The 25,063-nt window shown below is 41.5% G+C and overlaps 1 protein-coding gene across 7 annotated transcripts in view; it reads right to left on the bottom strand.

Annotated features, from left to right (window-relative positions):
- DENND2B (DENN domain containing 2B) overlaps positions 1-25,063 on the bottom strand; it is a 153,869-nt gene that overhangs the window by 100,102 nt on the left and 28,704 nt on the right. For 2 of the 7 annotated variants that reach the window (XM_077179840.1, XM_077179841.1), the window contains exon 1: positions 16,604-16,763. The gene's annotated coding sequence lies outside the window, so the exon portion shown is untranslated. Of the gene's footprint in view, positions 1-16,603; positions 16,764-17,248; positions 17,337-17,812; positions 17,889-25,063 lie in introns of those variants that run through there. The other 5 variants (XM_077179837.1, XM_077179835.1, XM_077179838.1 and 2 more) reach the window with 5 other exon arrangements.

The following is a 25,063-nucleotide window of genomic DNA, read 5'->3' as shown; positions in this document are numbered from 1 at the left end:
AATTCACTGTGTCTGATTCTTTACAGTAGTTGCATTCTAGGTGAGGCTCTAAAGAAAATGTGGTTTAAAGTTTGAGGGCTTTTTTTCAAGCTGCAGTTTAATTTTATGTTTTCTCTGCTCTTTCAGACAACTGCATTTTCGCAACTCTTTGACCACACTTTTCATCAAAAAGCCAAAGAGGCTGGAGCCTCTATGTGTGTGATCAATTCACCTCATGCTGTAGCAAAACATCAAGCAAGTACTCCATTCAGTTCTCACAGAAGGGAGTTTTGGCCCTTCCAGTTTTAATGAGAAAGCTGGAGCCACAACACAAAAAATGAGAGCTCTTTGGAAATGCAACCCCACCCCACTCATTTTCTGCTCTGTGCCCCGTGTCCCCACCCACAGATACACAACAGAGGAATACCAGTTGTTGAAACTTTGCAGATGGCAAATCCAATATTGTGCCATTTTGGACTTTCTCCTCAAAGGATCGTTCCACATGCCTTCTTTTATAGGGTCAGGATTTCTTTTCTTGGGAGGATGGATAGTTGGGCATGGAAAATATCTGCGGGCATGAACAATGGGGAAATGGCATTTATAAACTGAAATAAAGCCTTTCCAATTTGTGGAAACAGCTGGAGGGAGGAAAGAATCATATGAATAACATATTTGAAACTCAACAGGCTGCCAACAGTGAGTCCTTTCAGATGCCCACTATGGCTATGCTCTTATATGACAGTGCAACATTTAAATCTATAACTAAAGGTGAGTCAATGCCCAGTGATGTACCCAGCATTTTGTTTCACTGCACTGAGTTTAATCAATCCAGCCTTCCCCTATGCATAATTTGCGGGGAAGGAAGAGTTGTTTCTTCTGCACCTTGTGTATTTCACGATGCTACTTGTACAAGTGCTAGAGCGAGCATTAATTTTCAGTGCTGCTTTAAGCAGACAATTCATTCAACACAAAAGTATTAAACTCAGCAGTCAGTCCAGGGGATGGCTGCACAGGCATCTTCAAGAGAGCATCTACTGAGCTTCATGTTTCTCAGAAGGTATTTCACTCCTGCCACACACAAAGAGGCTTTCAGGTTGCAAAAGGAATCTTGTTTCTTACAAGAAAAGAGGGAGACTTTCAGTGTATGTCATTCAATACAGCACATTTTCAGAATAATTCCACAAGTGAATGCCCAATGAAAATAGACAAAAAAACAGGGCCAAAAGTCCACATGAGGAAGCACCGTAACAATATCATTAAAAGTATTACAGAACCGTAACAATATCATTAAAAGTATTACAGAAGTCTTTCAAAACACTTTCAGCAAGGTACTTTGCCCATGTTAAGGAGAAGTAAATACATTTTATAAAATAATTTTCTTTTTCTATTGAAAGTAGTAAAAGCTACTTGCCAGCTAAATATTTTCCCTCAAAGCTACCCTGCTTCAGCCAAGCCCCATTAATCATTGTGCTGTTAGACAAGATTGCTTTGATGTCCACAGATCATATAGAAGATTTAAGACAGCAAGCTGTCTGAAAAATTCAGTGATAAGTTCAAGGTAAATCAAGGTAAAAAGTGTTTGCTCAGTTCTAATTTAGTCAAGAGTTTTACTTGTTTCTCATGAAGTTTATCCACTTTTGATTGTTATTTTATTTTATCTAGCACTACATAGTGCAAAACCTCTATTGTTACTATTGCCTGACTTACCCAGTCACCTGGAAACTCAACCATCTAAGGAGAAACAAAAACTAAATTAGAAATACTCCTCTCTGTAAGGAACTGGAAAGGGGAAAAGAAGTGTTGCCTTTGATTGAAGGGGTCCAACAGCCCTGTTCAGATGCAAGCAATTTGAGTCTCACTGAGTACTCTCTGAGAACCTGGGCAAAACACAGGATTTTGGTGTTTTTGTTAGAGGGTGTTGTGGGGGTGAAAATTAAAGTTCTTTTTGGGCACTATAAACAACAAAGAAAACCCACGCTTCCTCTATCAAACAGCACATGGATCCCCCAATAACTAATTTCAGCCAAAACTATTATTAAGAATTCTTTTGGAAAATATTCAAGGTATGGTTTATGGGCAGAAAAGCATTTTAAAAATACACATTAATGCTTCCATTAAGAAATGAAAAATAGAAACATGCAGACAAATAACTTCTTAAACTAACGCTTTGGCAACAACAACAAAAAAATATTTAGTACATCACTTAACAAATGGATTTGACCCAGATTGCTACCCTCTGTTTTAAGAGAACATTCTTGAGAAGAGTTCACAGGCTGCTGGTACTACTAATTTATCTCAATTGTGTTACAGCTTTCAAAGAGTCAGTAAAAGACTTGCAACATCCGTTCCCACTTTGTTGCCTCCACATATTCTTACCAGTAAGGCCTATTAAAAGAAGCTGAACTAAAACTGAAAACAAGAGAAATTTTAAATCATAATCAGCAGTTGAAGGGAAGGGTGCTTCTTCTACATACTAAACAAGAGACTTGAAGGATCTGCCCCAATAGCAATCTTGGCTTGCTCTCCACTTCATATAGTCCCCAGTTCTTGTGACAAGATTGTTTTCAGTTAAAATTTGTGTTTGCTTGCCTTCAGCCCACCTGGGCTGTCTTCATCTTCAGGTGATGACACTGTCATGCCATTTCCTTTATTTCAGTCTGAAAAATCACCAACTCAGCTGTGTAGAGGGAGAAAATCTAACTGCATATTCCTTTTAATGAACATTTTTATGGACATAGTGGATGAAAGTAGTCTCAAGATGGTAGTTCATTAATAAGCTCTGTACAACATGATATTTTTCTCTCAACAGTAGTCTTATCTTAACACCCTTATCAAGTCACTCTCCAGTGGCTCTACTGATTCTAAATTTCTCTCTGTGGTTCTCCTACTGAGCAAAAGTCCAAAAAGAATAAACATGCCACTTGTCTGAGTCTACAATAGAGCATTCAGAGTTATCAGACTGCTCAGCAAAATCTATCTTTTACCTTTAAACTCCAAGGCTCCACATGTCCTTTCCCTCCGAGCTGGTTTATCATGATCAGAATCACTGACCTGAATTTTCCTTTTCTGGAAAGCATACTATATTTGCAATTTCCAAGCATCTATAAAAGTCACAGAATAACTGGAGTTGGAAAGGACCCCTGAAAACCATCCAGTTCAAAACCTCTGCTGCAGGTTCACCTAGAGCAGGTTCCGCAGGATCTCATCCAGGGTGGGGTATGAATATTTCCAGAGGCTTTTTGCTGGCACAGTTGTTTTCATGTGTCCTTGGGTACCTGAACAATTCAGTTCATCTGATGTTACAAACTAGCTGCTGTAGCTCTGTCACAATTTTCTACTTGAAATAAGAAGCCTTGTTATAATCCCCCTTATAATTCTTTCCAATTATTAAAAGAAAAGTAACTAATGTTTTGATAGACTGAATAAACACTCTATTTGAACAAAGGTCTTTCATCTCCTTATTAATCAGTAAAACCAAGACTAACACTCTCTCTTGTCAGTTGAGATGAAGAAATTGCTAGACATCAATAAACATTTCTCAGCCAAAGTTACAGGAGCTCAACATCTTTAAATATCCCAGTGAGAAGGAATACATTTTTTAAAAATTAAGTTTCCAGTTAACATATGTAAAATCACACCTCAAGCTTTTTTCCCTAAGCTTTTCTTTTTGCATCTCATTTTTGTTTCTGTCAACATTGTAACATAAGCCATCTGAAAGGTTTAAAACTAAACAGTTCTAGGCAGTGGGTGAAACCACAGCATGTTAACTGACAGGAGGTTTTGGCTTGGTCTTCATCTTTAAGCATCTATTACTCAGCTGCTGTTTCTCTGCAGCAGGGGCTGGAACATTCACAGACTTCAGTCCAAGATTCCTGGTTTCCTATTAGGTGCTGCTTAAGCATGTGTTTTTTCTTGATTTGGTTGTTTCTTTAATAACTACACCATTCTTGTATTCCATGTTGCCTATCTGAATATAACCAGTACTAATTGACACTTACTGCAGCTTCATTGAACACTGATTGTTCACATGACAGCACACACAGCTGTGATGTCACTTGACAGAGTTGTCCCCATCTGACAGGCATCAGAGCTGGGACAGAGATGATGAACAGAAGATATGGCTAGTAAAAAATTAAGGTAAAGCAGAAGAAATACAAATGTGATATCTCTTAAGTATTAGCCAGTTCTCCTTCAGCCAAATACAAAGCTATTTTCAAAAAAACTAAAGTATTTTTCCTATGGCATATAATCCACTGCCAACTCCAGTACAAGAGATTTTGTCCTAGAACAATCTGAAGAGTGAAAGAATGAAAGCTTATAAAATATATATCCTTGTCTGTGTTGGAAACAGCACAATTGCAAACCAGAGACTAATGCTGAAATACAATCCAGGGGCTGTGCTTCCATTCATAAACTGTTCCATTTGAATACAGGGTCTGGAATGAATTTTATCCTCATGTTCAACCAGAGAGCCACAATTTATTACAGTGCTGCACTTTTCAGTTTCAAAATCATACCCCTAACATTTTTTTCTGTCAAGTCCAATGGAGATTAGCAGACTTTTCAACCAGGATCATCCATAAAGAGAAAATACAGCAGAATCCAACTACCCAGAGACATGAAGAAGCAAGTCCAGTTATGTACCACATGGCTAAAAGAAAAGAAAACCTACTGTGTACACAGAGTTTCAACAGCCTGAGCTGGAAAGGCATCAGAAAGGCCCTTTCCTTAGTAACAGCCTAAGTGGTATCTCAAATTTTAGCTCAGTAACAGCATAAGTGGGGTCTCAGACTTTGGCTCTGTCTTTAAGTTACCACTAGACTGTCTGTGCAGCAGCCCAGCTCCATTACTCCTGTGTAAAATCACAGTAATGCTCCCTGACAACTTCAAACCCCCCAAAAAATAACCAGTGCTTCCCAGTCCTTGCATATTCTGCAGCTAAGATGTGCCACAGAGGTACAGGCTTATTTATATCAGTTAAACTTTGAGCTGTTTCAGGAGCCTCCTTAGGGTTCTCTAGGTAATCATTACTCTCTGATATTCAAATTAAAAGGAATTTAGCATTCAGCAACACTGGTATGACCAATTTCAGTCTATAGGGTCATTGCTTTTTGCAGCAATTGTCGACAGTTTTCCAGCATCTTAAAATATTTCTCTGGCAAAAAGACCACTCCAAAAATTGCATCAGAGCTGAATACATTTTCATTGATACTCCTCCAAATACAGCAAGATGAAAGCAGCATCTGCTGCCAGTATACAACCAGGTAAAAGCAATTTTAAAAATTACAAAAAACATCCCATCAGCTTCTAGGGCTAGAACAATTTTCTCTTCTGGAAAAAGGGAAGGGAAATTGGTGACATGGTCCTTCAGCCCAAGGATGTGATCCAGCAATCAAATCTGTGATTTAACATGTCATTTTTAAATACTAGTTTTTCTTACAGATCTCTTTGCACCAGAAATCTCTAGGTTGATCATTATATACTCATACCACACCACAAATCAGATTTTCACAGTACATAGAGAAGTAGAAACTAGACTTCAGTTAACATAAACCTTTAAATGAAGACAAACAAAATTATCACAGCCATCAGGTACAGAATTCTTATACAGTAAAATTTATTAATCTGTTAAGTATTAACCAAATTTTTTCATTCCAGTAAAAAGCTTTCCATTTGATAAGTCAGAGCCACTACCACATGTCCTTTGCATTGCATTCACATATTTTATCTACCTGGTCACCTAATAAAACAGTCTAGATCCCTTCAAACCTTCCACCTCTCTTTGACTGACACTGAGCAGTCATTTGACAGCATGGATGACAATTTAGAATGAATCCTGCTTTGACTAGAGCTGCTGTAGAATATCTTTTTAAAACTCATCTCTGGGTAGCTCTCTTTGTGACTAAGAAACATTTTTAACACAGCAGCTAACAGTCCCAATGAGATGCTTCACCATCTATTTTGGAAGGCAATATGCCAAGAGAGCTGTGGTGCATTTTCAATCATCTCTTGGCTACTGCTTCTTGCAAAGTTTCTGTCCAAAGACAGCCAAAACCAAGTTCTATGAATCACTGCTTGAATGAGATCTAATTATTCAATTAGTTTTAATGCCTTTCTTTTCCTTGTTTCTTGACAGCCTTACACACCTCTTGCCCTTCAGGGCATTTGTCCAGATGTCTTTCCCACAATTGGAAATGCAGGCCATTTCCTTCCCACCCATAACAGCTTTCAGCTTAAGAAGAGAACTGAATACAGCATCCTGCACATCCCCTTTGAATATAGTCCTTTTTACCTGGGGAGAGAGGAAGAATAAAAATCTAAAAATCTGTATAATCACCTATTCACAGACACACTTTGCTGAGACCTGATCTGCTACTTTGTGTACACCACAGATTTATTGCAAGTTAACTCCCTCACAGAGATATTTGTCATGTTTATTCACCTGAATGCTTAAGATTATTAATAAAGCCTCAGCTATGAAACTGCAAATAGATGATCCACCTAGCTAGTGTAAGTGGGGGAAACAACACTTAGCTGTGAAACAAGAACTGCTTCAAAAAGTGTATTGGTTGGAAGGCTTTGATGATGAGGAAAGAGAAAAAAAGAGAGAAAAATGTCTTAATTCTCCACCTTACTCCTTACGAGTCACACTATTTTTTGTTTTGCCTGCTACTATATTAATACAAAAAAACCACACACAAAAAACCTGTTTCAGAGCAATGCTGTCTGCTTTCTCCCTGTATAACTACACACAAAAGAAACAATAATGAATGGTGTAACAAAGATTTACAGCTAATTCCTAGCTATCTGTTCCTCTCAGTCACTAAGGCAGTTGCTTGACAGTTGCAATGACTCAGTTGCTTTTACAGGAATACTGTCTAGGGCTCAGACTCATTGTTCTGGGAGAAGATTTTCAAGGTAGAATGAAAACTGCAAGCTAGGGTGCAGCCAGCTGAGAAACAAAGCACTTTTTCACAAATAGATTTCTGGTTTTCCATTTCCCCACCTGAACTGCCAAAAGGAACGTGCTGGTTGTAGAAAAACAACAGAAATGCAAACTTCCCATTGAGATACAGGATGGAGAGATTTTGTAAGTATTGCATTTTTAGCCACAGATTTGTAACAGGACTGGGAGAAAGCGGTGAGCAAATTGATGGGCATTGACTCATTCACCTTTCCTTTTAACCAAAAGATAGTTAATGGCTCTTGAGAATCAAAATGTGTGTATCTCCAGAAGAGCTACAGCTAGAAAAAGGCAATATTCCACTCAGTTTAACAGTGGTGATTATCAGGCCTGAACTTTACTAGCCCAGTTTTTATTACACCCACTACTTCAGAAACACAGAAAAGCTTAGCATAGTGAACACTATACAAACAAAACTCAAAATGTTGGTCTCACTTGAGTAGTTTCTCTTCAAACACTGTGGCAATTGGAGTTTGCTGTGATGTCACCCACACAGTTTCTTACACCATTCCTGCAAAGGTGCAATGGAAGAGGTACATTGCTGGGACTGGCTGTTACCAAGAGACAAAGAAAACTTTGCAGTAAACTTCATGAGTCACCTAATGCTTCATTTTGCTGTAGTTTTGCAAAAGAATATACAACATGATTGGTAATGCTGCACACCACTGCTGCCAGCAGAGCCTACATACACAGGTCATGCCTTATAAAATGGTTGTCAGCTGCTTTTGATTGACTGTCCTCAAATGTTGCCTTTTCTATTTTCAATGCCAAAAAACACAACAGAATTTCAATCTTGCATAGAAATACTTCATTCATTAAGCAACACCCTGTCCTTAAGAAGTCTTTTTCCTCTTTCTCAAAAAAGAGATTTGAATTTGTTTAAAATGTAAAACAAAGGTGTTCCCTCACCAAATACCCAGCTGTGCTGAGGAGCATAGCATCCTTTGAGAACAAACCTATTTGCATCCCTGGTCTTTCATCTTCCCACTGACTGTCCTTGTTGTGTCAAAAAGTCTATGGAATTATCAAATTGTATGGATTAGAAGGGACCTTTAAAGATTACTTAGTTCCAACTCCCCTGCCACGGATAGGGACTGCTTCCACTATCCCAGGTTCCTCAAAGTCCCATCCAACCTGGCCTGCAACACTTCCAGGGATGGGGCATCCACATCTTCACTGGGCAACCTGCTCCAGTGTCTCACCACTCTCTCAGAAACTAGAATTTGCTATTTGTACGTGACAAAATTTTGTCTGAGATACATCCTGCTTCCTTTTTCTTTGGCATCCTGAGTGTAGCACCAGGACTCAACTCATGATCTTATAGAGAGACCTAGGTTCTACCACTTCAGTTAAAAAAAGCTCCAATACCTGCCAATATTAGCAAAGCTGCATCCTGTCTGCAATTCCCCTCAGAGATGGACTGAATGCTACTAAGCAGATCTGATTCTATTCAGGAAAGGGCAATTATGTGTCACAGCACACACCACAGCACAGGCTGCACTTGAGAGGGCCACCATACACAGAGCGTAATTATACAATCCCAGAAAGCTTCAACTCACACAGAGTAACACCTTACTGTATCAGAAGGCTTCAGGTGTCTGCCCGCACAGAGCAACATCATCTCACCTCAGAAGGCTGCAAGCCTCTGCCCTTCTTGTTCTTTAGCCCAACCTTTCATACCCCTCATGTTGATGCACTGCACCTGTGTGCCCTCTGTTCCCTTTGGGGATTGGTCAGTAACACCTCAGCACTCCATGGCTCATCACCTCCAACACTGCTCACCTGCTTCTCACAGCTGCAGCCCATTGGGGATGGGGCTCGGCCACAGCCCCACTCCCAATTCCCACAAACTGTGTGCCTACAATTATGTTCTACTTCAAAAAGCCCTCCTCCTTTTTATAAGTTATGTCATATTATCTTATTTATACAACTATTATTTCCCTTCTTTTGCCTTCCCTGCATAGAGAGGGGCAAATACTGGTATTACAGACACTTCTAGGAATCAAGATTGATAGGTACATGACAGAAAGAGAGCTCTCCATGTCTATAATTTTATCTTTTTGTTTTCTCCATGTTTTTTATGTATGAGTGTAATTTGTCATGCAACATATTAATAGTTAACCTACAGATAACAAGTGGTTGCACACTGCTGCATCTTGTAGTGTTCACTGAGTAATTTCAAAGGGAGATATTAGCTGAATATAAATGACATGCTCTTGCTATTTTTTTAAAGTAACTGCAAGAGAACAAGTCTAACTGCTCACCCTCCCAGGTTCAACCCTGCCAACATAGCTATCTGAATTTCTGTAACTGCTCTGCAAAGGAGTCAGTTTGATTCAATGGTGCCCAAGACTCCCTGTAGCACCTCCACTGGTGCTTTGATCTCCAGAACTTTAACCTGACATTTAGAGCTTACTTGGTCCCCAAAACAACAAATAAAACTTCTTAACAAATGGAAAATGTATTGAGTCAGCACTGGTTCAGCCCCACACAGGAGGTACTACTGCAAATTACAGAGAAATGTAGCCAGTCATGGCTGGCTGCTTCACACACAAAGAGCAGTCAGTCAGTAACAAAGAGCAGGAAGAATAACTTTCTCTCCTTATCCATATGCTTTCCTGACTAGGGCCCACAGGGGATTTGCTGATAAAGCACAACTTTGTCACATTTGTCAGACCTGAGGCTGTCATGGAAACATAACTGATGGGACAATCTTTAATGAGCCACTGTCACAAGGGCAATCTGTCCAAGGCAAGAGCTGCTGCTCCAGTTCAGCAGTGAAACAGCCCAGCAGGTCCCAGTATCACCCCACTGCCACAAGTGTCCTGGACTGTTTTGTTTTGGGAACACCAAAATGTCCATGATAGTGAAAAAATCTTTTACAGGATTCCCTGTCTACAAAGTTTGCTTTTAAATCAGATTATAAGCAAATATTGCAATGATAAGTGTTGAAATTATAAGCTGAGCCAGAAGCCTGGGTTTTGACTTTGCCCACCTCACAGAAAAGCCAGAAGAATAATTATATTTTAACAATATTCTCTCAACTTCTTCACAGTATCAGCTGGCTTTTTCCTGCCCTGTTCCTCCAGCTATTTCCTAGCACTTCCCTTTTCCACTCAGACTCAGGAGAAGCTGACTGTTCCCTCACTGCAAGCAACAGGTTTCTCCTTTTCTCATGACAAATCATTTCTTAACAGTAAACACTTTGGTGCTTCCAGAAGCCAGCACATCATTTGGCACCAATACAGGTGGTAAAATCTCACCCTTCTCAGGAACCAGTGGCAGTTCACTTTGGAGTCTGTCCTGTCACTGTGACCTTGAGGGACTCTCGATCCCAGATGTTGGAAGACAAGTCAGCCCAGGGGCACTGCTGCTGTAGCCAAGATCTCACCAGAAATGCAGCTGCCAAAATGACATTACACACCTGATAGAGCTCAGCAAGAGGCTGAGAGAATTCACCTAATGCAGCCTGGTTTTGCACATGGAAATATTGAGGTGGAGAAAGAGGATTTTTTTTCAGGATTTCAGGACATCTAACAGCCTAACTGGAGCAACCATTCCCTAATTCCTGAAATCTCTGGGTAGATGGCCACTTTTCAATCAGCCTGCCCTACCTAGAACAAGAACAACACAGATTTTCCAGAAAAATCATGAACACCTTTAGCATAACTCCACTGCCTTCCTCTACCTGAGGATCTCACCACACATTTAGAACAGGTAGCACACCCACTATCAGAGTCACAAGCATTGGGAACTGCTGATAAGGTGCTGCAGGCTGATGACCTTGGGCTGCTTTTTGAATGCCCAGCTCTTGCAGATGGTTATTGACCCCAGGAGGCATCCTGTGCTACTGCAGTACACAGCACCAAGTCAGGCTGACATTTGTGTACTGAGTCATGCCTACATTTGTTTTCTGCTGTCATACACATCAGCCAATAGTAAATAAATCACAGCAGGGACCTCAGCTCATGATGTGTTTCAGCAGAAACCTGGATAATGTGTTCATAGGAGAGGAGAGCATGTAAAATCTGACAGCACATTCTACTGTGCACTGAGATTGGAGCAGAAAAGGTTACAACTAGCTGATGGGTTCTCTGCTCAACCAGCTTGGATAGGCAGCCCCCTCACCACAAAAAGAGCTCCAAACGTGTGGGCACAAAATCAGTGTTTCTAAATGCAGTTAGTTCAATCTCTGCCTTCATCCAGCCTTTACATGAAATAAATCTCATTACTAGGGCACGATTTTGCCTTTTTGTGCAGTGCCTCTCTTCACTCTGACCTTTTGTGACTCCTGCCCTACTGGAGTCTCCCACAGGAAGGTCAGGGGGAACAGGAAGTGACATTTCAACATTATAGCAGAGGCTTGATGCTGAAGGAGGCAGAAGGCCTAAATGGATCATTTCCAGGGACAGGACTGGCTCTCCTTCTCCACTGAAGCCTAAGGTCAGGGCAAGAGTATTGTAACTGTGCCTCAGCTGTCCAGCCTGTGAGCAGTGTCTTGCTTACAAGTGGCACACAAGGGCAGTGCTTACCACAGGAAATTAAAGGGGTGACCAAACACCACTGAAAAACAAATGTCTGCTCTTAGATCTTCATTCCCTTCCAAAAGCCCATCTGCTGCCCTGAGCCTGAGTGCAGCAGGGTCGGTACAACAGTGAAACCCAGTCTGATGCACAGGAGAGCAGCTCTAATCCAGAACATCAGCTGATTACACGGAGCATAGCCATTGTCCAAAGTAGTTTTATTTTCACTCTTCCCCTCTGAAACTAACTTGACTCTTCTCCAAAACCCAACACCAGAATGAGTCACTTGAAATTATTTTTTAGGTGGGTTTTTAAAGGCTGAGTTGCAATACAGCCCCTGCCCTGGGACAGCATGCCAGGAAACCCCTGGGAACTCTCCCAGGAAACTGTGAGGGAATGAATGCAAAACAGGCTGAGCTGTTCAGCTTCTCACCTCCCCCAGCATGGGCTTGAACATGTTGACAGCAGGGTGGTATGAAGATGGTTTTGTCCCCTACAAATCTTTTGGATAAACAAGATTGTGCTCTACATCAGAAATCTCTTTTTAACTTCAGTCAATATTTTCTTGGCTTGCTACTCTTGACAGTCATAAAACAGCTCTCTCTGGAATATGCCATTCAAATTAATCAGCTGTCAGCTATTCTTTTAAAACTAATAATAGAAGGTCTGCATGAGCCTGTGAGAGACTGAAACACAGGAATGTGAGTTGTGCAGCTGCAAATGTTTCTATACTGCTGCAGCTCAAATTGCTTTTTGCTCTCTACCCAGAAGTCATGAAACAGCATTGTAGGGAACAGGTTCTGGACTGTCAAAATTGCCCAGCTGTCCTCAGCATGCCCCATAAATGTGGTAAATGTTTAGTGACACCTTTTAACTTTCAAGGAAGCTTTAAAGACAGGAGAGATGGTCATAAACCAACAGGCTCAGCTGGCCCAGGAGCACAGATAATTTGATGGCTTGTATCCTTTGGATGCCAGCTGCACAGGGGATGCCAGACTATGCTCTTGCCATTGGCAGAAGTTTTAGCCTCCAATTCATCTTCTTGTCATCAAACTGCAACAGGATGAGCAAAAAGGGTTCCAGGAGGAAGCACTGCCTCTGAGAGGGTTGGGAAACAGGACTCCTTTGAACACCCCCTTGACTACAGCAGTTTGGCTCCAAGTGGGCAGAGAAGATTAATGTTACATGAGGCTTGAACTCAGAGTAAGAGCTGGCACTGGAGGAAAGCCAACTGTGCAAAACTCCTGTAACTGCTTAGGGGACTCTGTTGTCACAAGAAACTGAGGAACAACTGGGAGGCTCTGTTCAAAAAGCACTCAGGTTTGCAAAGCCTGATGAAGGAACAAGAGCAGCACCTGCTTCTTCCAGGTCTGCCTAAAGCTAGTACCACCTGGGGACTTGCTTCTACCAGCAGTGAGTCAGCCTGAAAAAATACTTTTAAAAGCCTCTCAGGCTTTTAAGAGAAAGAAACAGTTTAAATCCCAGACCGGAAGCCTTAATTATAATGGATTTGTGTGAAAGTTGCCAGATCTTGCCCTGCTCTGTGATCAGGGCTGTGCCAAGAGTCTGCTTTGTGTCACACTAGCAACTGTGCTAAGTTCAGCAAAGTAACTGGGTCAAAGATGCACAGCCAGAAGAGAGATCACTGATTAGCACTAATGAGAGCCTGCACTGCAGAGCAGAATGACAGTGCCATCCTGTCAAGGCTCTTGCTGTAATTAAAGGCAGCCATACCCATCTCCAGTGTGAGCTGCACAGAACAGATCTTTTTGTGTGTCACCTTGGGAAGTCACTCATGACCAGAAACACTCATGACCAGAAAACAGAATGTGAGAGGAAACAACTGAACTCATTGTTCATACTGCTGGAAAATTGAAATTAACTTATAGAAAATCAGGAAAGATTTGAGCATCACCATGAGCAACTCTACCAAACATGCAGCATCATTGTTTTCAATCAATTAATTCTACCTATAATGGGCAAAAGGTTACAAATGAAAAATACTGATCTTGTGTTCAAGAATTTAATGGTACATCTGTCCACAACCAGGTGCTCTGAAGATCAACCTTCAACAGAAACAGCAGAAACTAAGAAAACTACAGAGTTTTTCCGATGTCTCACAGACTTTCCCTAAGAAGAAAAATAGAAAGGACTAAGAGCAGAAACTAATATTGAATTGTACAAAGTCAGTCCTAGGCTTCTAGCTATCCTCAGCTGATTTGCAAAGCAGTGTATTTCTAAGTAATAAAGACAAATTCAGGGTAGCAGTTAACTTGGGATTGACCTCAATAGACAACACAAACATCTGCTGTCAGCCTATGGATAGAGGGTGTACAAGGAGTTAGAAGACAGGATCTATGCAAGATGAAACAAGCAATTAAAACACTTCCCTCAGAATATAAAAATTACTCTGTAGACAGTCAAGAACAGAGAACAAAAAAAAATTCTACTGTGTCCCTTCACTTTCTTTCTAAGTACAGTGAGACAAAGCAATTAATCCCACCAAAGAACCTCACCAATGTCTCTGGAAAACTCAGAGCCACTGACTATCCAGACAGAATATGGACATTCAGTCACTGGCAGAAACATGGTGGACACCTGGGACCAGCGAGGAGATTTATGTCAGGACAGCACAAAGCAACTGTCTTTGAAGTACAGACATGAATGCACTTATAAAGTGACAACTACAGAAAGCTGTAAATGCTGAGCTAAGGACCTGTCCAGAGGTGCTGTGTTGAACACAGAGCTGTTACACCTGCACAGACTCCTGCAAGGACTCCACCTGCCTTACCAGCTATAGCAGCAGCCTTCCTGAATTGCTCACTCCCTCAATAGATGAAAAAACAATGGGTCAATCTTGTTGCAATTGTAGTTACAAATCTATTATAATTTTTATTATCGCCTACTTGTAAGGTATACAAGGCATAACATATGAAAACTTCATTTGAAACCATTCAGAATGCTAGAACATATGGAAATTATCTTAAAGGACCAAGAGAATGATGCCTTGTATCACTTTTCAAAGTAACTTGCAAATGCTACAGCACAGACCATTAAGGGAAATGCCACTCAGCCAGAAGCTCTAGGAGAGAATTCACCAGGCTTCCTGCTGCATCGCAGCAAACAGATACACACCAAAAACCCACTGCTGCCTTTGGAATACCTAGCTTGGAACACCTTGCAGAGATCTCTCAGGATTCCCAGCATGATCATCTGTAAAATGTAAGCACTTAAAAGCACCAGTTCCAACCCTGAAAATCATTAGATTTGCCTGTCTTAGAAATTTCAGGGACTAATAGCATTTTTCCCTCTAATTAACCTTAAAACTGGGAAATAATCACAGTGTTCCTTCTTAAGGAGGGAGATAGTTCAAATTAGCACACAAGCTCCACAGATATTTAATTTCTATTCAAAAATAGCACAAGGATTTCTTATTAAACTGGTCCCAACTATTAAAGAGATGATTTTTTTTTTTCCCAAACCAGGCTATTGAAATTTGCTAACAGTAGTATTTATTTATGGAATCAAGCTGGTAGGCAAGAGGTGGACACAAAGTGTTAGGCAGTGCTGATAAGCCCTCAGTTTGCAGATGACAGCTGTCAGTTCTGCTCCAACACAGCCTGCTCCTCCTGAATGAGCACTCTGGGGTAAGTCACAACAATGACAGCATTTTTTCCCTAAAGTCTTCCTGGCACTCCCCTCTGAAGCACAGCCCTATAATCGAGGAACTATTTGCACACACACATACTTGTAAACAATAGCCATTTGTGGGGAGGGAGGTGGGATAGAAAGATCTGATTTCCATTCTTTCCCCTCTAGGAAGGTTTGAGGAGAAAGTGGAGATCAGCATCACCATCATCTCCAGCATGTGTTATTAGCAGCCATGCTGAAGCCAGTCAGCAGCGTCTGGCATTGTTTGGAGAAACACAAAAGACCTTCTGTTTGGAAAGTTCAAGAAAGAAAAGGCAGAGCCTGTGGCCTGGTCCTGCAGTCAAAAGACTGACACAGAGGCTGGGAAGTTCTCAGGCAGAGGCTGATCCCAAGCCCTTTGAAGTTGACGGGAAAACTCCCATGGACTCCTTCGAGCTTTGGATCATGCCTGAAATGCACTGAAGGGAACAAAGCAGCATAAAAGTAGAAATGAGCATCTCCAAAGGGGAATTTAAACAGCACAATGGTGACCTAATATATTCATCATGGCTGCTGATACAATGTGGTTTTGTGATGTTTGGCAAAGTAGGATTATATTAAGATTTTAAGTCTTTTCATTAGGATACAACAGTTGTACACCCATTAGGTATTTTTCTGCTTAAAATTTAAAATTTTCATTTAAAATGCTTAAAATTATGTCCTAGCACTGAGTATTTAATACAGCATTTAGCAAAAGGAAAGCTGGGAAGGAAAGTCCCTCTCAAATTGCTGAAATTATGAGTTTTCTGCTCTCTTTCCCCACTCTCTTCTCCCTAAAAGGCTGATCTAAAGCTATGAAATACACAGTCTAGGACTGAAAACCTTATTAAGAACAATGCTGCCAGCATCATCTATTCATGAGCAGCCGCTTGAGAGAGGGCCCAACCCAGAAGAAACTCTATAGCAGCACATTCTCCAAACAATTACTAAAGGATCCCAAGTGCAGGGAGGCTCCAAATCCTCTGCTTAATTATGGTTTAATTAATTTTCTCATTAAAGATTAACATAGGAGCATTCAAGATGAAATAAAAGTCCTCTGATTTCTGTAACATTTCCATAATAATTTTCTTGCATATAGGAGTAATCATTGCAGTGAGTTTAAGCTTTGGTGCTGTCTGAGTCCTAAATGGTATTTTCTGGGAATTAATTTGTTACAAACTTTTTAAAACACTTCTTGTAGCCTTTGCACAAGATTCAACAAAGAGCCAAAGTAACTCCCTTCCCCCCCTCCCACCCCAAAAACAAAAAATGCAGGATGTTTCCTCTTTCCCTGGCTAATAGAATCCAACTGTTGCTGCATGACATCATTCCCCAGAGTTCGGGAATCCAAGCTCACTCCAGCACTCTCGGCTGGGAGTAAACACCACCACCAATTTAAAAAAAAAAATTAAAAATCATCAAACTTTACAATGGGAGGACATAACATTAAAAAGGCAATTTTTGTTACCTGAAATTTGGAGCATTTCCCTTTCCACTCCATTCTCAGATTTGTATTTCCCAGACAAAACTCTGTGTTATTATCTGAGGCAATCAGAAAACCAGTCGTTTAGTGTCTAATACCTGCTGTGCTTCCCATAACTCCTTCATATGACCTCTCTCAGCACTGATTCCAGCTACAATGATTGCAGAGAACACAGACTGGCCAGGCCAGTTGTCATGGAGATCTCTCTCCCCCCCCTTTTCATAAGCGCGCGCACACACACACACAGATTTAAACAATTCTGGGACGCATCCACAAAACAGCATGCCTTTTCATCAGCTAAGTTTTGAAACATTCCACCCTTCCTCCAGCCCCTCCCCAGAGTCAGCCCAGGAAGCTGAGATTTGGGCAGGAATTGATTGTGGAAATTAGAGATATTGCCTTCTAAAAAAGAGAAAACGACCACAAAACTTGTACTTTTTTTCCCAGAAGGAAAAAAAGAGATGTTTACTCACCAAAGCTTTGAACTAAAAGTGAATCTATCACATTCAGATCTGCAGGCTATTTGTCTTTGCCTGACTACTTAATTTGATATGTGAAAGCACTGAAGCTTTGTTGAAATACAATCATGCAGATTACAAGAAATTCTGCTGGCATGGCCTGACTGCTTACCTTGCTGTTCTCCCAGTACCAAGCCAGTGACTTAATTAGCACAGGTATTCATAAGGTCATGCAGGACTTCCTGTATTCTTTCATGTTTCTGTAATTAAGAAGAAAATTGGGGAGGTCAAAGCATGCAGCTCAAACAAACAAACCAACAGAAAAAATCCCCCAGCTAAACAAGAACTCAGAGATACATCTGGAAGTTTTCTCATACTGACTATGAGTTTAATTGCTGCTTACCCAAAGCTTGCTATCTCCCAGTTAAAGGAGAAACCCATTTCACTGACATTTGAGAATACAAGAACTGATTAGTTTACCATATTCACTGGCACCATGGTTGCAAAACAAAACTTACACCAAACATAAATAAAGACATACAACATTTTTTCCTTGACAAAAAGAATCCAAATTAATCCCCACCAACGTCATATAGGAAAGTCTGGACTGATAAATCAAGAGAACAGAAAATACTTTATAAAAAAGAAAGAACATTTATTAAGAAAATTCAGTTAAAAAATATTTGGACTCCAAATAAGAGTACTGTGCCCAAAGTTTTTACACTTTGAGAGATACCTCGGAGACTTACTCTTGAGAGGGTTTAATCGGAGTCAGTCATTCAAAGTTTTAAAACTTTGTAAAAGATACTGAAGGGACTTCATGAGTGTGTGTTCTGCAAGGAGCAGTATAAGCAGCAGTCCCTCTAGTGGACAGAAGATTGCAAAGCTGCCTATGCCAAGCTAAATAGAAAATCAATTTCTTCTGTATCTATTAACCACTTCATTGTGCTGTTATGATGCTCCACCCCTGCATTTAAAACTCAACACTAGCATATGAAATCCTTTATATGTTATTTTGGGTGTTGAACATAAGAAAATGTACATATGATCAACATAACTAGGTTTCTATATGAGGAGATTAAAGAGTTCCAATATATTACTCTTCTGGTTGTGTGAGATAGCCAAGATGTTTCAGGGAAACACCTGTCTCCATATAGCCATTCTTACATATAGACTACACCAGAGCATAATATTGCCTGTACTTTGGAAAACTCTGAATTTTGTGAGTGACAGGGAATCCCAGCAGAATGCACACTGAAACCTCCACTCTCTCTCTCTAACAAGAACATCACACAAAAGCATATATATGAGGCATATTTTACACTGCTACAAAAACTGCATGCAGACTACTCACAGGTAGATGTACATAACAAAACAGCTACTTAAGCTATCAGGGGTCCAGAAGATGCTGAAATCACAACAAATAGTTCCGAGATATGAAAGCACCATATGCTAAGTTTGCAATTTCACACTAAGCTCCTCTAAGAATGCACCAGTGATGCCCAGCCAGAGCCATGAGAGCCAAATATAAAGGCATTATTACTTGGTTTTGTCCTGAAAAGTTCCTTTGGTGTACGACTAAGGTAAATTCATCACATGCTGCAAGTGGGCACAATTTCAGCAGTGTGACTGGGGAAAGAGGGAAACTGCTAACTCCTCACAGGAAAGTAATGTTTTACACTGCATCATTGCAGGGGGAGTGTTCAAAGACACAGAAGTAATAAAAAAACACCCTAGGAATGGGAGTGACAAAACACAAGTGAAATGGCTGATCATGCTCAGCTCTTCTGTAGAGCCCATTACTGGTAGCATGAGAGTATGTACCAACCATCTGCATCACATCCCACTCCAGTGTTCATGGCAAGGCTCTGTGTCACTTCATTCTGTGACCACATCTGCATATATGGCAAGGATCTGGGGCAGCAGGCAAGCTGGCATTCATAAATCATGGAAAATGCTGTGTGCATTACATACACACTCTGTTACAGTTTAAAATTCCAGGCAAAGCAAGTAAAGTTGTTAAAATATATCATGCATACACAAATATGTAGGAACAAGGCACAGTAGTAAAACTATGACCCAAGCTTTAGCCTTGGGCAGGTGACTACCACAGAAGCCTTCAGACAAGCACATTTCTATTCTAAGCCCCACGAATACACCCCAATGAGTTCCTTGCCAAAAAGGGACATCTGTAGCTCAGATTGATCCCAGTGAAACAAGAGCCATTCCCACATCTTACTTTTTTCTCACTGAGCTTTCATTTGAGCACATCAATACATCAGAACACAATTTAGGTTCTGAAATCATAAACAGAGGACATGGTGAACAGCTGATTTTGCATTAATTACAACATCACAGCTACCCTGCCATCAAAAGGCATCAGAGTGTGTACCCTCAGCTCCCTGCAGGAGACAGACAGCCCATTACTCACACGCAGCTGATGCCGAGTTCCTTATTTCAGATACGCTTCCCCTTTCTGACTGGCTGAGCACACTCCTTCCTACACGCCTGGCCCTGGGATGGAGCAGCCACGTGAGGCACAGGAGCAGACATGCACTGAGCACGGTGAGTGCACAGCAGGAGCCCTCACCAGGCACACCTGGAGGCTCTGCCTGAAAGGGAAACATGAAATGCCCAGTCTGAGATCCTTTACTGAATGCTTTCCAAGCAGCCATCGGCAGCAACAGGAGAGGAAACAAAAATCAGACTTGCTCCTCATGAAATTTTATCACTTTCAGTAGGTGAAAACACAACATCAGAGGTGAGCTCCAGACTAAGCTAGCCACAACAGCAGCACAAATCTCTGGTAGACATAAATTCAAATTATTCATTGCTTCAACCTCAGTAACATTTTCCTTTGCATTTTTTTGATAAAAACACTCCTGCAAAGTTACTTAAGATTTTTCTCCTCCTCAAATAACTTTCTGCCCTTCACAAGGGCTTTTGCCCCTTTCCCATTGAAGACAGCCACCTTATTGCTCTTCTTTGTGTCATCCCCACACATTTACTGACCATCTTTCCAGTGACTTCAACAAATATGTATTTGTTTAAGACTCAACAGCAAAAGTGAAATTTAATTAGTCTGTTCCAGTATGGTTTTAACCCAATACTGCTTAAAGTGCCTGCAGCTCCTGCTGACCTCACCCTGGGAGAGGCAGGGAGCTCAGGAGCAGCACTTCCTCATCACCAGGCAGTGACTTGCAGAGGTATGGAAATAAGGGAAAAAGCCCGAGCCAGCTCTTAATGTAAAGCACACATGCACTACAAAAACTGTGTTCTTTGCTCTTTTTATAGAGAGCCAGCACTCAATACTTTTGCATAAGGAATTCTGTAGACTACCAGGTGGGGCAAAGTGATGACAGGCAGGGCAGCAGCCACCACACACTCTGAAGCAGTCCCATAGCACCACTGAGTTCTCTAAATTAACAGCGCACAGCACCGGCCCTTATTGGAAACACTCCAACACGATGGTGTAAGAACATGAAACAACAACAAAGCAAGTGGCACAAGATAACACCTCTGACCCCAAAGGTATCATTCTACCAAAGTGATTACACCTTCCACTGCTTTCAGTGAGTGGCATGTTAACTTCCATTTTGCCCCAGTACATGTTTTGGTAGGATTGTGGTATCCAAGTAAGTAGCACAAAAGCAGATTGTAGCCTTGCAAACAATAGCAAAGGAGCTGACTCAACATAGGAGCTCCCCAGCTGCAAGGGGGATGCAGAGGTGAAAAACTAAGATCATTTAGCTACAGACTTGTTTTCTTCCCCCATTTCATATCCATTACTTATATCAGATCCATTCCCTTCTAACAGGAGAATTAATTTTCCATGACCTCCTCAATGATCTAGCAAGGATCAGGTTTGCAGCACAGTACTGGTTTCACTAACCCAGAAAAGAAAAAAACATTGTGTGTGTATACCCCCAGTATTTATATAGTATGTATATAGGAAATGACTAATGATAGCTGTGCTCTCTTTGAGATGCTGCCAATCCCTTTATGGCCCTATATCCCATTTCAGTTTGATCTCATTCTGCAAATGGGAGCCTGCCATACTTGGGTCTGACCCTAACACTGCAACTGTGTACAAGACAGCAATTTGAAAAAGTTTCTAATTCACTGAAACTAAGCGGAGATCTGCACCTGGGGGTCATGACAAGAAGCTGACATGCACTCAGTTGCTATGCAAACACTCATTCAAGAATAAAGTGGCTTAACTTTGTGACTATTATTATTTTACGCCCTGATTCAGCAAAGCACTTAAACATTGACTTCAAAAGAACTTTAAAATACACTTAAATATACGTGCTACAATATTTTACCAAAGTGGAGGTTTAGTAATGTTGTATATTTTAGAAAAGAGAGGTGGAAAGTGCTTTTATTTGGCAATTAAAGCTTTAAGACACTTCTTGGTCATACTAAGACACAACCCTCATTCCAAACCTACTAATGACGCTGAAAATTTGCTGAGCAATAAGCTGAATAATTCCTTAATAAAACAACTTTAAACGTGAACAGCATGGAAGTAATTCATGTGAACGCCTGGTTTGAGAATTATCCATACCTATGCTCTGATTCATGACAGGAGACACATATTACAGCTCACCCTGCTAGAAAAGCAGTGCAAAGCCAAACAAGCCATACAAACTGGCTCTGGGCCCAGCCAGCCAATTCAGCCAGCCCTCAACATCCCAGCGCTGCAAACTGTGTCAGATGGCACCAGGCCAAGGCACAAGCCAAGCCAGAGGGATAACCAAAAGGTGGGAATCTCATGTAAATAAGTCCTTCTGCTCCTTAACTCTCCAGAGCCAGCCCTGTCTGCAACCCATCTTCCTTCCAGTCAACACCTTCCTTGCATGGCTCTGCTGCATCCCAGGCATGCCCAAAAGGGAGAGAGAGGAAGCTGTAGGTTCAAAACTGATGGAGGGGGTGAAGCCCCCCAGGAGAGGTTATTTGTCCTGTCTGTATATCCCCATCAAGGGTGGATTTATGCCCCAAGCAGAAGGGCAAATGAGACAAGCAGGCTTCCTCTGGGAGGCAGCCATATCAGGAGAGATGTCAATGAGTCGCTTGAAAGTCCACAGGATTTCTGATTTGACCCCACATGAATGCAAGGTCTCCATTTGTCTCATTTCACCACTGTTTCTTTCAAGTAGAAGTGAAAGGACAAGTTTCTGTTGCCCCTGTTCACAGAACACATCCTGTGACACAAGATGCTCCACATGGGACAAGAAGACAATTCAAAAAACAGATCCCCTCACACCTGGAATTGCACTGAAGCAGAACACACAAGAATATAACTTTGGGAGGACTAAATCTTGTGTGAATCTGAGCAAGTGCTGCAAAGCTTTGACTTAATGGGAACAGAGGGGCAGAATCCTTCTTAGAGCACATGAATTACGGTTTTTCAGGTCATATAAGCCAAATCTCTGGCTGGAGGGGAACTCCTCAAATTCTTGTCAAGGTATCCCACTACCTGTACTTTGTCCCAGATAGTGGGACAAAGAAAAAGATGCTGTTGGCAGCCATCTCTATTGTTATACTGGCTATATGAAGCTAACAAAGGGAAAAGAATCTATTAGCAAAGCAAGGGACACAAGGACAGAAAACATTGCAGGGATGACTTCTGAAGCAGAATATGGGTGGTGGTTGCATTTTTCACATTTTTCCCCCTGCAAAGATGCTTTCCAGAGCACAACAGCTCTTAAGTTAAACTCAAAACGGAAAATGTGGGCCTAAGGCTGTGCAGCCAGTATGATATCACCTTGTTTACATGAGGGGAAAAAAAAAAATCACAACCAATAGCACTGTACAGTCTTTGAACTTCTAAATAGATAAATAAATAGATAAATAATGACAACATGTTTTGTGATTCCTTTTGATCATCAACTATGAAAGTTCACAGGAAGTTTATATAGCCCCCTCTGACTGGACAGATCTTATCTTCCAAATGCTAGGAGCCAAGAGACTCCAAGAAGAAAGTGTCAGCCTGATGTTCCTTTGGACAAAAGGCAATGACTTCTCTGTGTGCTATCACAGTTAGTTTCCTTTATTTTAGTCATGACTTGAACTTCCAAGCTGGCCTGGAGACCCTGTGAACTGCTGCTAATGTGATAGGGGGATGCCTGTGAGCCCCACTTCTCATCTCTGGGGAGGATGGAGAGCACAAGCACTGGCCCAGCACTACTCCCCACCACCTTCACCCCATGGAAATCAAAGCCATTGGCAGTGCATGTTTTCTCAGGGACACAAAGAGTTTGTCTTTTGTACTGTCATAAACATCATAGCAGGCAGATCTCAAGCCACAGACAATAAAGCATTTTCTTCTCTACTTTGGATAGAGCAGATAAACATAATATCGCTTTGAATATGCAGAGATCCTTTCATTCAAGGCCCTCAGGGTGCTTTGCAAAGCCACATAAATGTTGCTCCAGTGTGGCTGCTCGGAAAAGCGAGTTCAATGGCTTTGTGTGCAAGTCTGCACACTGGCCCTCTGGAAACTCTGAGTGACCAACAGTGTTTAAACACCAGGCTCTGCTGCTTGCCCCGAGGCCAGAGTTAGAACCTGGAAGGCAGTTGGGGTCAGTCAAAATTGGAGTTTTCTGGAAAACAGTTTGGGCATGGGAAAGAGCCAAAATGAGGCTTTTTTCCTAGCTGGTTTCCAGTGTCACAGAGGGAATGAAAGTCAGTGACATTGGATGGACTAGGATGAGCTTGTGCAAAACAAAAGAAATCCAAAACCAGACCATGCAGACAGTTCAAAAACATTTTATGAACTCTGTGTTTGTTTCTCAGTACCTCAGTGCTTCCTGGGTTTACAATGGGAGTGTGGTACAGGGACGTCCAAATGAGCCACAACCACTTTAATGCCAGAACTGGAAGCAGCACAGCTCCAACAGCATGAAGCAGGGCTTGAACTGGTGCAGCTGCCTTTTCTGGGAAGGGGGCCCTGGCACCACACAGTGCCCCACTGCAGTGCAGGGCAGTGCAGACCTCCTGGAGTCAGCCCCAGGGCCCTTTGTGCTGACATCCATTGTGTGGCACACACATTCCCAGAGCAACACATTGCAGACCACAGAGGAAGCCAGTCCCAGTGCTGGAAATTCAGCTCCCAGCACCCAAGGTCCAGATGAATGCTTTAAAAGCAAGGTCATCCTTCCTCCTTCAATTCTGTGCATTCTTCCAAACAAAGCTAGGAGATACCTCTGAAACTAGTCCCATATCCAGGGGTGGACTGTCCCAACATCTACATTTGGGCTGCTGGAGAATCACACACCTACGTATCTTTTCTTCACCACTAAGAGTAGATGTTATTACTTAAGGAAAAAAAAAGTACATATTCTGCTTCATTCTCATCAAAACAGATGGTTCAGAGATAAGATTTTGCCTCTTGACTTGAAAAAGCATAATTTCTTATTTTCATTAAAGTACTTCCCATTTTAGAGACAGAAGGAAAGCAAGAATCAACCTTTTTTTTTTTCACATCAAGCTGAAAAGGGCGGAACTTGGGAAAGTACCAGTGCTTTTCTTCCAAGTCTGGGAAAACTATACAGTTTACATAGGCCAGGACACTGTTAGAGATATTTTCCCTTTAAAACACTGGATAAGGTCCATGCAGTCACATGATGTTCCCCATTGCTATGCACATTGTTTTAAGGAAAGGGACAAAACTCCCTCCCTGGAACTGCTGCTGCTTGCTGTTCATACTATGGAAGTGGTGAAATCCCACAACACAGGCTCAGTGTCAGCCATTCAGTGTGCACAGACCACACACCAGAAAGTTTGCAAAAGCTCTTGCTGCCAGTGAAGAAGGGCAAGCAAAACCTTTCTTAAAAGCCTCAGTTTCTAGCTGACCTCTAACCTGGGGTAGCACTGAATGCTGCACTGACATCTCCACCTAAACCCCACAGCTGGGCCAGGCTGCCAAAGGAACTGGACATCCCCAGTCAGAGTTATGCCAAGATCTAAACATGGAGCTATGCCT

The sequence above is a fragment of the Agelaius phoeniceus genome, chromosome 6 (genome assembly GCF_051311805.1).
Source record: "Agelaius phoeniceus isolate bAgePho1 chromosome 6, bAgePho1.hap1, whole genome shotgun sequence".
In the NCBI taxonomy this organism is placed as follows: domain Eukaryota; kingdom Metazoa; phylum Chordata; class Aves; order Passeriformes; family Icteridae; genus Agelaius; species Agelaius phoeniceus.
The sequence above is the reverse complement of the archived record's forward strand: the minus strand, read 5'-3'. Positions and strand labels throughout refer to the sequence as shown.